Raw genomic sequence first — 10,414 nt, forward strand, 5'->3', positions numbered from 1 at the left:
GGCCAAGCTGGAATACAAAGTTGACATACCTATGAAGCTTGAACTATTGTTGAAATTGAAATGCCAAAAACAAAGAACAAATCTGAAATATTTAAGCCAAGCACCAAGATGTTGCAGATGTATGGCTTGTTATTATCCCTTCTAGTGATTCAAGATTTGTGGGTCTAAGGGTGAATCATAACAGCACCGCTTGCAATAGTAGTGAAGATTACTGAAAATGTTCTCCAAACCATAACGACACATAACTTGGATACCTACTTATAGAAGCTACTGCACCACAAATGATCATAGCAAAAACTTGTAGAATGAGGAACACGAGGTCTAATAACTTAGACGCTCTTTGATTAAAAATAAAATAAGGTAGTATTGGTTTTTTATTTCCTCAATTGCCTACATGGAACCATTGAAAACTCATTATGTGGATAACCATCATTACTAATAATTATGAACATGATATTTTACAATGAATTGTTATAGCATTACTGAAAAGACAAACCAAATCAAGAAATTTGTGCATAAAAGTAGCATTACTGAAAAGACAGCATGACATGTAAGAAATTAGAACTTGCATTATATATGCATCAGGTGCAAGCTTGCAAACAGAAATTTCAAGTGAACTTTTCATTTTTTTCCAGAAGAACAAAGATTGTAATCCAAAATAGTTTTCTTAAAATGGGAAGAAAAAACATATCCTTAGTTTACTTGGAGTACAATAGTCAAACATGAGCACAGCCACACTACAGCTGCTCGGAATTTATGTGATGAAGAAAAATCCAAATATATTTCCAGAATATCATACCCATCAGCACAGCCACACTGCCAGGGCAGGAAGCAATGCACGTCAACAACCTTCCACTGCCAAACTGATCTTCATTGTGCGGGTCAAGTGTGTGTCCTTGTTCACGCTTCTCATGCTTCCTCTGACATGGTTTCTCTTCTTTGTTTCCTCAGCCGGAGCCTCACCTTCTTGTCCCTACACATATGAACATCAAACATTAAATGTTCCATTAAGGGAATAAGAACAGCTACATTATATTAACTTAATTTCTTGTTTGAGGTTAAACAAGGAATAAAAAATAGAGATGTGTATCCATAAGCCAGTATCGATTAAGATGGTTTTATTGTGCTTCACATCCATTCAAGACACAGGTATCACTGCTATGCACTTCGTTATTGAAAGACCAAACAAGAAAGTATGTGTTTAAAACATGATATTGGCGAGAAAACTTGAGTTCATAGACAAAAATAAAATCTAAGTATGTAATGCCTGATAGGATTTATATAAACCATGACAGAACAATAATTATGCACTTGAACCAATGAGATGACAGAAGGAGTACCAGCTTAGTATGCAATAAGTCACAACGATGGTGCTTCGTTAATGCACTCACTTGCGATTTATGCAAATAACAATTGTAGATATTTATGCACTCACTCACTTTCTTATGGAGTTATCACAACAGCAGCTCATTTTTTTAGAGGAAAAAAATAGCTTACCTATTATGTCCAATTTTCTTTCCATACATAAACTTAATCCAAATTGTACCTAGTGATTTTGTTGATCAGTTAATTGGAAACAACACTAAAGAATTAAGTAACCAAAGTAGAGAGGTAACAACTCTTAAATGTTGTAAGGACTGAAAACTTTCTTTCAACAATCATGCACAAATTTGATAGCAATCTAGGAGTTTCCCTTCCTAATTTGAACTATAATATTCTATTTATATTACAATTTTAGAGAGTTTTCCTGTACAAGGTCAAAACAGCAGGACTTGAAGCCTAACCATGAAATCTTTACATCCTCCAAAGTGACTTGGTGTTGATTCGGAGGGCAAAAATTAAGGCACTTCAACGAGCTGTGAAATAACAAAATTCTCTCTGAGGCATTTCAACAAACAGGTCATGTACAAGTGGATCGTACAAACCTGGAACGCCGTTGTGCTAGCCAGCGATGCAATTTAGTAAAAAAAAAAAAGAGAAATCGTCCAAATAATATTCTAATTAATTATTAGAGGATCATTATTCATAATCACACATGCCTTTCCAACATGTACATCACAACAAAGCTTAAGAAAGAGCGATTAATTAATATTATATTACAAGTTCTTAAGCATACAACAAGTTATCATAATTTACAGCAAAAGAGAGCTAGGAGGAGACTAAAACCTACTCAACTCCTAACCAGCAAAAGAACTAAGCAGCAAAAGACTAAAAGCTATACAACAAAAAGATATGAAACCACATGTCCTTAAGCTCTATACCAGAACACTGAGTTTGGAGTAGAGTGTGCTACTCCTACCCACCACCTTGATCAGCAGGCACAAAGTAACCAAACACTGTCTCTTCCTCAACAACAGGAGTACCTGAAAGCGCAGGCATGAGTACGAAGGTACTCGCAAGACTTAAACTATATAGAGCACATATACATAGCTCGACTCCAAGGATTGTGCATTGATCATTAGCAAGGATGAACCACAGGTTAAGTAAAACATAAGCACTAAGCATCCTAGACATATATGTGAGCGACTGAAACTTTACCAAAACATATGAAAACTACCCTGCATCTAACAACTGAACAAGTGTAACTGTAATAACATATATATCAATAAGTAACAAGCGCCACATCACCATCTCCCACATACCAAACCACAAACCATACTTGAAACTCTACGACAGGGTGCAAATGAAATAATAGCATGCTCATGACCAAGAGCGTGGCAGTTCGAACTGTTTATACACCCTGTAGGGGGATACTTCTGGACCCACACGACACGAGGACCATACGGCTTGTGCCACCCTCTAAAGTGCACATAAGGCGGGTACCCGTGACAACCTTTTCCAACCAGCTCCAACCGTGTGCGACATGCAATGCTTGGCGTGGCGGTACCAGAACTACTCCCGGAACAAACTAGTACCACTTACAAGCCTGCCCGCTCACACCGTCATTGTTTAAGCCCCACAAAGCCACAGCTGTGAAGGTATTTAGCTCGCCTTACCATTAGATCAGTATGTGGTGAGTAAGGTAAGTGCTAAAGCCAACTACCCCGACGATCGGCCTTAAATGAAGCAAGCGGTCTACGGTATCCGATCTTCCTCTATCGGCCTACCCAGGGGAACTCCACATCCGGGCAGGACAAAACACCATCCTAGCACCGTCCACATCTCATCTCATACTCACCACTCATACAACCATCCCAACCTCAACAAATGTGCGTAACCATAAGAAGGTTCTATGCTCGTGAACAATGGAACGCGCCGTCGTTCGACTTCTACCGAATAACTTAAGCATAGCTAAGCATATAAGTCGAACTCGTGTCTATACATTGACAACACCTCAAGGCTACAAGGAATGTAAATACACAAGTATTCAAGGTAGAAGAATGCAATCAGCATAGGTTCTACCCATTGGTACCCGACACTGACTCACTAAATATGCATACATACATAAGTATAATTTATCAATTTTAGACTTATCCAATTACACAAGAGGGATCAATATGCTTAGTTGCTTGCCTTGTTGTTCAGGTGGATCTCATTCGCTCTCCTGTAAAACCGGCTCGACGTTCTCTAAAAAGAATAACGCGTGCAATGCCATGAGTATGGATGAAATGCAACAATGCATGCCATATGATGCGTAAAACATGTTAAAAGTGCAAACATGCAAATTAGAACAAAATTGAGACTTAAACCCATTTGAAAAGTTACTGAAAGTGCGGAACCTCCGGACATATGCGGACTATCTGCAAAATTATGCGGAATATCTGGATATTTGAGCAACTCAGGCAAACTCCGGACTATCCGGAGAATTCTCCGGATACTCCGAACATGTGCGGACCCTCCGGACTTTGTCCGGACACTCCGGATATTGATAGGAAATGTGTTTTCGCTGATTCGTTGATCGATCCAATTTGAACACTAGAAACACTTTACCTAAACATAGCCATACATTATATAAGGGGTTTAGATCCAATTAATTACGCAATGTTAAAGATTGAAACCATTTCAATGACTCGTTAAACCTTAGCGCGTATTTCATTAACCAATGAAATTCAAACACTCATCTCATGGCTCATAGTATTTTTAATGTGTAGAGCATGTTAATACAAGACTAACAAAAGTGGTTTCATAATTTTAGGATATGGCAACAACTAACCGTGACCTAAACAAGCCGAAACACATTTAATTAACTCACTAATTCTCAAAAATATTTTCTGAAGTTCCAACATTTTTAACACGTATTTCACACTCATACGAAGCTGATGCAACTGGTCTCACGTCGTTTGGAGTTTGGATGAATTAATTATGAATTTTACAAGCCTCAATGCGCCTAATGAATAGTAACTACGGACCCTCCGCACTTTTGCGAACTATCCGCACTTTTCTGCGGAACCTTCGGACAATTTTTTGGAGGTTCCGGACTTTCCAGAACTACTCCTATTTGAGAGAAAACTTTGCCAAATCGATTTGTGATCTTTTCCACTCCAAAGGGGAATATGTTTGAGAAAGTTTAGAGAGTTTAGAACTCAACTAACCACCTAGCAACTCAATTCCTAAATCAAATCTCATCTAAATCCTCATTTTGGTCCAAAACCTCAAAAACTCATGAACTTTGCTAAAACTCGAAATCGACCAACTAAACCACGAATTCTTGCCATGGGGAGCCTAAGAGACTTACTCAAGATGCTTGTGAAGCTGGGTGACTGTTGAGGAGTGGAGGAAATGGAGGAAAATCAAAGAACTCCGGTGTTTCTTGTGCTTCAACCATGAACACTAAAAGACATTAAATCCGGCTTGAATCTTTTGAGAAAACTAAAATGAATTGGATGGATGAGTAGCTTATGAGATCTAGAATGCAATGGTGCCATATGCATACCTTTAATCCTTCTCTAGAGCTCGGATTTGAGAAGAAATGGAGAGAGGGAGTGAGAGGTCTTGCTCTCCTTGCTTAGGCCGGTTGGAGCACGGGAGTGAGGGTGGGAGCAGGTGGGAGAGAGAGAGAGGGTAGGTGAGGGCTGCCCACTTGAGTGGTTGGAGGGTGGGGCCACATGTGGAGCCCACAGGTAAGTGAAAATGAGTCCGTTTTGACTGCGAATTCAACCATTTTCTCTCTCAAATTTCCTTCCCTCATCCAAATGATTTCAAACGAATTGCATTAATATTCCGAATTATAATTACGCAAAATTGAACATAATACTTAAAAAGCATGATTATGCTTAATTGCGTGATTAAGAATTTGGGACGTGACAAACAAGTTGTAACTGCCACCTGGGATTTCGCTACTAATACTCTACTGGTGCTGCCCCATGGATGTTCCTTCCAGCAATCCGTGGTTGATCTGTTTAGAACAAAATACTCTAGAATCAAGAGGTTTGGTGAACGCAGTGCAGATGAGGAGCTTACACGACGGCCATTTGGTGCTGAGGAAGTTGAGAGACTGTGGTCGATGTCAGCGAGGAGGTAACTGCAACGACAACCATGGTCACAACGGTGACAATGTTGATGGAGTGAAGCATTGTCCGTCCGTGGTGTCGTGTGAGGACCGTCGAGCCCGTGTAGATCTGTCTTCCTTGTCGGCATGTCCAGCAGGTGAGCCACCGCTAGATGGTCGCCCTCTCGTCTGTACAAAGGAGAAGGGCAACAGTGGTTAGGTTTTAACCAGATAGATGATTTGCCGATGAGCGCGGCGGGTGGTTGGCGAGGAAGGAGGAGAGGGCAGTTGCCAGTGCATGCTGGACCGGAGCCAGAAGAGAAGGGGAATGGTGATGGCAGCTTGAGAGGAGGTGGATCTCACCAGATCCACCTTGTATCAGAGTAGCGCACGTGCGGGCGAGGGTGAGGAAGCGCAATGGCTTCAAGCAGTAGTGGCGCATGGAGGGATGCTTGCGTGCGGCCGCGATGGTGGGGATGGATGCTTGCGTGGGGGAAGGGGAGCTGAAGCGCCAGGGGTTATCCCCGATGCTTAAAACTATTATTATACCAGTTCCTAGATCAGTCGCTGGTAAATAAGAGTCTTACAACAGGTAATATCAATGCCATACAACTCGAAGGGCGGTGAGCATAATACATCAACCTAATAAAACATACAGCACTAAGCCTAAGTGCATTATTATAAGGGTCCACAACAACAGAGTACGCAGCAGAGGCAACATGGAGAACATGCCACTTCACAGGCAACTCAGGTGTGGACACGACCAAGCCTACTCGTCTTCCTCACCGTCTGCCTTGGTGAAGTCCGAGTCATCCTCTAAAAGTACAAGCAAGGGTGAGTACAAGAGTACTCAACAAGTCTCAACCCTTGCCCTACGGTAGGGATACAAATACATGCATAAGTGGATGACAAAGATAAACTGTAAGATTGAATTTTGCAGAAAGCTAAGTTTTACACATGCATGGTTCATTTTATATAAAGCGGTTTATGAAAATGAAATCAGTAGTAAAAAGGGGTTGTCAAAGTTTTATCGTTGCTGTACTCCCCGTCCACGGCAACCCACAGCACACGGCCGGACCTATATTCCAAAACAAGGCACACCTTATCCACTCACTCACAAGGAGAACTCACGTAACCCATGCTAGTTGCTGCGACCGAACCGTAGTTCGTCCATGACCGTGGATACGGCTATTCAAATAGTTTTACCTTTGTAGAGTTGTACACTTTACCCACAAGCTGAGTTCGACAACATTCCACCGCTGTGGAAGCGCGACTCAACAAAACCATTAGCCACCACAGCATCATCACATTAACCGCCTACGGGAGCTAACCAGGGATTCATGACCTTTAGCTAGGCCTCCAACCGGGTTGCCAAGGTTGCACCTGCTCCATGGTTTCCCCGCTGGACACCTACCTCCAGACGATAGTAGGCTAGCTAGGGGGATTTAGACTATGCCCTGCCCATACAGGGTCGAGTGGTTGAACTGTATAGACTAGGTATAATATCACATCAACTCGATCCTTAAACAAGCCAAGGCAAATATCTCCATATGGAGCCTGCCACACAGGTAGCACTCCTCCCAAAGCCTGTCTCATTGACAGCGCTCTGACTCCCTAGGCATTCCCGGAGGAACCCTGATTTGCCCCAACTCTACCCCAACTCAAGTATTATCATTATCATCCAACAAGGTTTTACCCAACCATAACCCACACAACACCAACACCAAGTTTTACACCTTTGAAAAGCTAGGTATGATTAAATGTGAAGTAGCAATAAAGACTATCGTCCTAAGCATGCTAATAACAAGGTAATCGCCTGAGCTTAAGTAAATGGACTAAGGCGAGATCCTAAGTTTACCAAGATTTAGCACGTAGGGTAAATAAAAGAAGGCTAGCTAAGCTACCATAGGTCATAACTAGTTCAACAGTTTAAAATATGCCAACTAGTAATACTTCATGCAGTATATTAGAGTAAAACGGCTGCTACAGGTCGTGTTGATAAAGCTAGGTTCAATATGGTCAAAAGGGAAAACGGATTGAGACTTACCTTCATTGAAGTCCTCGAGGGGGTCCTGCTCGAACTCCTGGGTTCTTGGCACCTCCTCCTCCTCCTCAATGAACTCTCTGGCGTCTAGTCATGACAAAAAAAACAAGGCAAACACACCATTAAAAACAAATAAATATAAAAAAAATGGTATGAATGGATAGAGTTTGAATTTAGAAGAATATTAGTGGAAGAATCATCGAAATCGGAGTTAAAACGGAGGAGATATGGGTTTTGGAAGTTAATAGGTGGAAAAAAGAGAAAAGGGGAATATCCTCGGAATATTCCACTAAAATTCGGTTTTCTTGGAAAATGTGACAGAGTATTGTGCACGGTGGGCTGTATATGGTGTTGGGCTTTGCTAGTGGGCCATCCTTCTGGGCTGAAGTGGCCCACGGCGGCCTGGCGGGGGTACGGATGGCCAGCGGATGGCGTTAAGACACCGGGCCCACTAGTCGGGTTAAGGCAGAGAGAGGGGTGACGGAAGGGAGACGGCGGGGAGATGTCAGCTCAGAGGGGTGGCAAGGGACAGCGACGGGGAGACTTCCGCGGTGGAGCTCCGCCAGAAAGCTCGTCGGAAGACTTTTCCAGCCGCTGTTTTCGACGGCGAATGTACCGGAAGAGAGAGGGAGGTGTGGGGAATCCGTTTTTGTGATGAATCGAGTGAAGGGAGGGATAGAATGGGCTGGCGTCTTGTGGCTATAGCAGCGGCTCGGGGAGCTCGGCGTGGAGCTCAGTGAGGGCTAGGGAGAGGGGGTGAGTGTGGGGAAGGGTGGAGGCGCTTGGTGCGGTGCTGTGTGGCAGAAAATGGCGGCGGTTGGAGCTCGGTCGAGGGAGATCGACGGTGGGGGTGAGCTCGGAGGAGAGAGAGAAAGAGGAAGCAGTGAGAGTGAGAGAGGGTTGGAGGGAAGCGAGTCTTACCTCAACGTGCTCGGGTGGTCGCGGTGAAGAGGAAAGGAGCTCGGTCGGGCTATTTATAGGTGGGGAGGAGAGGCAGAGCTCGGGCAGCAAGGACGCGCTCGCTGAGCTTGGTACAAGCGACGTAATTACGGCCATAGCCGAGTGACTTGGCTCTGGCAACCCCGTATAGGCGTGCACTGGTGTGTTGGCGCGGAAAAAAAAGGGGCCGGGGCGAGCGGATGACACGGTGGTGTCCGGCGGCCGGGCTTCCTGGGCACGGTCGCCATCCGTGCTGTGGGATGTGACTAAACTAGGCAGGGAAAGACGGGAGGACGGCACAGCGGGATGGCGTGCAGTAGAGGGGGAGGGGGTCATCTGCGCTCGGTGGCTAGGCGAGCTCCAGCGTACGCGTGCGTGTATCGTGTGCGCACGGCGTTGTCCCAGGGAGGAAGAAGGAGGGGTGCGCGGGCTGGGCTGGCGCAACGCGGAAGGAAGAGAAGAAGAGGGGAGGTGGGCCGGGGAAGGAGGGAGAGGGAGGACGGCCCATGGAGAGGAAAATGACCAGGACGGGAAGAAGAAAGGAGCGGGCCGGGGAGAGAGATGGGCCGGCCAGGTGAGAGGGAAAGGAAAGAGAGACTGGGCCGGACCAAGAGAAAGAAGGTAATTGAGTCCAAGAGAAAGGATGAGGTTCTGAGACTTTGGAGAAAGTTTTTAAAATGCTTTGAAATGATTCTGAAAAGATTTGTTTGAATCAAATTTGAAATTTGACTTGGCCAAAATCTGGGATGTTACAGGAGCTTCCAGAGGCTGCAGTGGTGGTGGAGGGCGGGCAGCGGGAACGATGTCGGGGGTGGGAGCGCAGGTGACGAAAGGGGAGCGGACGGGGATGAGAGAGGGGGGGGGGAGGCAGTTCGAGAGACGAGAGAAACAACGGGAGCATGTGTGGACGGCGATGCTTGGTGTGGGTGCGATCGGACGGCGATCCTGCATCCGATCGTCCGACTGTGACTGATAATACATCGATTACAGATTTTTTAAGTAGAATGGATTTGATATAATAGACTATTCTATGTCGGGCTATAGATAAATACATACATATATATAATTAACTATATATATATTAGTTACCACCTGATAATTAATTAATTGGTGGGCAAGCCGGCCTTTTGCTGGTATTAATTGCATGGCATGCTGCACACAGGGCACTGCCACCGCATGCAGATGCAGTCCGAATTGGAAGAACACGTCACCGGCCGGCCACCTCACAGCAGCTGGAGGGATATCTTTCTTGTACGTATGTGGAGTACAAGAGAAGAGACCATGCACGATGGGATGGAGATCATCATCTTGAGGTAGGCATGCAGGGACGCATGTGTTACCAGCTGTACCCCAATATTACATCATGTATAGCTACAACTGACGAGTGTGTGTGTACGTGTACACCATAGTATATGTATATAATACGAGCACTACGCATTGCATTGCACCCAGCATTTATACGGCGCGGCGATCGAGGTAACGTTACGTAGCTAGCTAGCAGCCGGGCGGCCAAATCAACCGGCCGGCCAGTACGTACCCTCTGCTCTGCTCTAGTGTGTATATATAAGATATACGTACACGCGACTCAACTCCAGTTGTACGCGCGTGCACCCTGCAAATCGACCCACGGCAAGAATTGAAGGGGATGGATCGGAAGGACATTCGATTCGATCCATGCACGCTATAATTTTTGAGTTATCGAGCTTAATTATTGCTAGCTAGCCGTCGTCGTCGACTCACAAGCTAGGCACAGCCATGAGGAGCCTCGGGTTCGGTACTGCTGCAGCTGGGTCGCCGGCGACCTTGAGTGCGGCCTGGCGGGCGGTGCGGTGGTCCCTAGTGGTGCCGACGCTGCAGCTGGCCGTGTACGTGTGCGCCGCCATGTCGCTCATGCTCTTCCTCGAGCGCCTCTACATGGCGCTCGTGGTCGCCGGGCTGTGGCTGCTCCAGCGCCGCAAGCGCGCCCCCCGCTCCTGCAGCAAGGGCGCCGCCGACGATGACCA

This window comes from Phragmites australis, chromosome 17 (assembly GCF_958298935.1).
Source record: "Phragmites australis chromosome 17, lpPhrAust1.1, whole genome shotgun sequence".
Classification (NCBI taxonomy): Eukaryota; Viridiplantae; Streptophyta; class Magnoliopsida; order Poales; family Poaceae; genus Phragmites; species Phragmites australis.